Source organism: Callospermophilus lateralis, chromosome 11 (assembly GCF_048772815.1).
Source record: "Callospermophilus lateralis isolate mCalLat2 chromosome 11, mCalLat2.hap1, whole genome shotgun sequence".
In the NCBI taxonomy this organism is placed as follows: Eukaryota; Metazoa; Chordata; class Mammalia; order Rodentia; family Sciuridae; genus Callospermophilus; species Callospermophilus lateralis.
Genome location: NC_135315.1, coordinates 68,102,318 through 68,106,173, shown reverse-complemented (window position 1 = coordinate 68,106,173; position 3,856 = coordinate 68,102,318). Strand labels below are relative to the sequence as shown.

Genomic DNA, 3,856 nt, shown 5'->3' with positions numbered 1-3,856 from the left:
GCTGAACAGCTGCTCTGTACACAATGTAGGCCACCAGAAGGAAACATTTTAAAGCTTGAAGAAAATTACTCTAAGTAACTTTATAACTTGTGTCTTGCATGGTTCTAAAATGTTCATGATACCATAATTTAGTTTTACATGAAGATATAAAAATAATAAATATTGCCATGCATATCCCTTTGACATTTGAAAAACTCACAAATAAATAACTTGAAATACGGTCTAGTGAAATTTTCCTACATACTGAATGTTAGCGATGGAATAGGCAAGCAAGCCAGCAAGTTTTTAAAGCATCCATAAACTGAAAGAGCTTCAAAGGGAGCCCAGCTGAATGCCCTTAAATGACAGAGCAAAAGGGAATACTCAGGGAGGGAGAATACAAAAAGCCGGAAACTGGAATGCAAACAAACAGCTTTTTTGCTACAATTTGCATTGAAAAGGTTCATGAACTAACAGGATCTTTCCCAAGGGCATGCTGGAAAGGCAGGAAAGGATGCAGAAACTGCAACTGCAGACCCTTCTCAGGCAATTTCATATCCTTTTTCAGTTTCCTGAATATCCCTGTTTAAGTTTCCTATGATTAAAAAGGCCAGATCAGCTTTTATAGAAGTCTATTGGGTTCCTCATTAAAGCTGAAGTCACACACTAGAGAGAGGTGTTCAGAGGGGTAGTTGAAGGAGGGAAGCCCCATCTGCTCCTGCATAAGCAGGTCAAGCGCCAAGCCACTGCTCAGTGGCCTGTCTGGAGTACCAGATGTAATCCAGGGTGTGTCACCCCCCCACCCCCACCCCCCGCCCTCAGGTCCGGATCTCCAACTGCCCCATTGTTACTCAGCAACTTGTAGGCTCTATTCAGGTTGAGGCCAGAGGAAGCAAAGTGCTTGTAGACCTCTTCAGTGGGCTCTGCATTGAAGTTCCTGCAAATGATCAAGGGGATCTTGGCTTCTTGGGTGATGTTCTGCAGGTTCTGGAGAAGGTCACAGCCCTGGGCCAACCGAAACTGCTCCCAGCCAGTGCAAGCTTTCAAGTGGGTGACCCCGATGCAGAACTATAGTCTTGATTCTTTGCACAACACGGCCTGAGAAATGGCCACCTGGTTGGTTTTCAGCGTTATGGCCATTAGCCTGATATTGGCACTGTTGATCAGCTTGAATCGGTTCTGGAGAAAACAATAAGGCACAACCATCTGGTCCATTGTTGTGTTCAACTTCTAGACAAGGTCACCAGGACTTTGGGAAGAAGGTGCCTTGATAGTCCAGTCTACTGAGGAGCAGATGGAAGGTGTCAAAATAGTGGTCCACCTCTTGAGGTACAGTATGCACTGCTGGTAGGCGAGGATTTCCTCCAGAATGAGACACTTCCTCTATTCCCACTTGAGAGCTTCAACAGGGCATTGTACAAAGTTGTCCTTGCCCTCTCCAAGAGCTTGGGCAAGGGTGTTCCATTGCATGATGCTAATGGGTGGGTGGCTACTGGCGCAATCTGTCCTCAGATCCACAAACTCCCTCTGGAACCTGGGAGGTTGAGTATGCAGGACAGCCCTCCACTCCTCCAGAAGCTCTTTAGGATCAATGGGCTCCAGATGTTCTGGGTCAGGTGACACCAAATACTCTGGGTGCTGAGAGGCAGCGCTGCTGTTCAGAGTTTTGGCAAGAGCACTATAGTCTTCTTGTGCCCTTTCCCATGGAACACGCTGTCCGGGAACACAACCTCATGGTGCCTGAATCCGCTGAGACCACTGCCAGGAGCCTGGGGACAAAGGTCTGATCGATCACGGGCGGGGGCGAGTGTTGCTGCATCCTGGGCACCAGCAGGCGGCCCAGGTTGGGGCGTCCTTCTGAAGCAGGGCGGAGCAGAGCCACTCTGATACACACAGGGCGCCGCCGCCACAAGCGCCAAGGCAGCTTATCGCGCGCCTGAGGAGCAGAGCCTGGAGGAGGCCAAGGCAGGCGAGTTGATCAGACCTCTGGGCCTCTTAGGGCAGATGCTATGAGCTGCTTCTCACTTCGCTGGGGCCCGCTGGAAGATGCGACAGCAGCGGTGGGGTGGTGGTGGCTCAGTCTGCCGCAGGCTGGCGAGAGCTCGGATCTGTGTATTTCCAGATTTTAAGAGTTTATATGTATAAACATGGTTTCAAAGTAAGAATTTAGGACTGAGAGTTTTTCTTGTACTTACGTTCAAATTCTGAGGCATTGAATGTATGTGCATGTTTGTGGCATACAGGTGGTCTTATAAGATACATTTGGGATTGGAGATTGGTGTCATGTTAAGAAGTATTTGAGTATGTTCTGAATATATTCAGTTATTGATAGAACATTTGTATGATTGCATTTTGCATTATATTGGCTGGTCAATATTTTTCTGTGATACGGGATATGTGTATATATTTTAACTGTTTCTTTGAAGGTAATCAGAATTATGAGGTTTTATATGATAGGGTACAGATTGTGTACCCTTAATTGGTTTTTGTGGTGTATGTGTTTTATATTTGGGTATGAGGAATTCTGGGTGTATGACCAGGCATCTGACAGATAGGAAGTTTATATAATTGAGAATTTTCAGAGTTTCATGGGGTTGTGTGCTTGTGACTGTGTACATCAGGAGGTATGAGGAGTCCTGTATATACCTGTTCATAATGACAGAGTGGCTGCATGTGCTTCTCAGTCTGTGGCTGTTCTATGGAATGTGTATATTCAGACAGACACCTGTGTTCTCAATCACATGTAATCTAGGGCTCTGTATGTATTCAGGTAATGTGTTGACTGTATATTCATTTTCGAGCTGTAAGTCAGTGGTGTGTGCTTTCTTAGGGAATGCAAGTGGTACATGTATATGGGAATACATGTTAGGTATTTGGTTAGTGACAGTGTATATGCATTGTTCATGGTGTGGTGGGGTTTATGGGTATTTATTAAGAGAAGTGCTTGAAGGGAGAGTTTTTGAGAATGTGTATGTACACTTTGGGGTTTAGAGTATGAGGGTAGAGAATGCAGTGGTAGGTATATTTTGTACTGGGGCTACAAGTGGATTATGTATCTGGAAAATGATGGCAAATGAATTGTAGTTGATATCTTTATTAGGTACATTGGGAGGGGATTGGGAGTCTTTATGTGTATTTGGAAGTTGTTTGCACATCAAATATTTCTGAGAATAGAGTCATGTTTATGTGTTTATGTTTTGGGTTGTGCCCATATCCTTCAATGTCATGCATGTTACGTTTTTATAACCATGATGTATCTGGTTGCTAAATCTTTATGAAGTTCTAAGAGTTGTTGTATATTGCGGATGAAGTAATATTTCTAATGTTTATGAAGTATGTATTTCTTTTGAGAGTATCACATCTGTGTGATTTTCTAGAGAGTTTAGGATTCTGTTTGTGAACGTTCTGGAAAAAAGTAGGGTTGTATGCATAAATGTTTGTGTGTGTGTGTGTATTTTCAATGTTTGTTGGTATAATGTACACTTGCTTTCAGGGAGTGTATTTTATGTATGAATGTATAAGCATGTAATTTGGAAAGTATAGTTCACAGATGCATGTATTGGCATGTGCATTTTGGAGTAGGGGTTGAATATGTGTTTTTTGAAGGGAAGATGTTTTGTATGTATTCAGGGAATGAAAGAATGGGGTCAATTTGTGCATCTATGTGTTTGGTGGATAGCAGTGACCTGATGGTTGTACATCTGTTTTCAAATGTGAGCATTTTTTATGGTATCTGTAACAGAAGGGATTGTCACGTATGTACATACATGAGTAAGGGAAATGTGCACATGTCTTTGTGGCTGGGTGGTGTGTGTGTGTGTGTGTGTGTGTGTGTGTGTTGGGTGTTGAATGTGGTCCCAGGAGCACATTAGTGATG

General features: G+C 43.7%; 1 pseudogene; it reads right to left on the bottom strand.

Annotated features, from left to right (window-relative positions):
- Positions 1-601: 601 nt before the first annotated feature.
- LOC143410581 (nocturnin pseudogene) lies at positions 602-2,207 on the bottom strand (annotated as a pseudogene).
- Between the last annotated feature and the right edge of the window lie 1,649 nt (positions 2,208-3,856).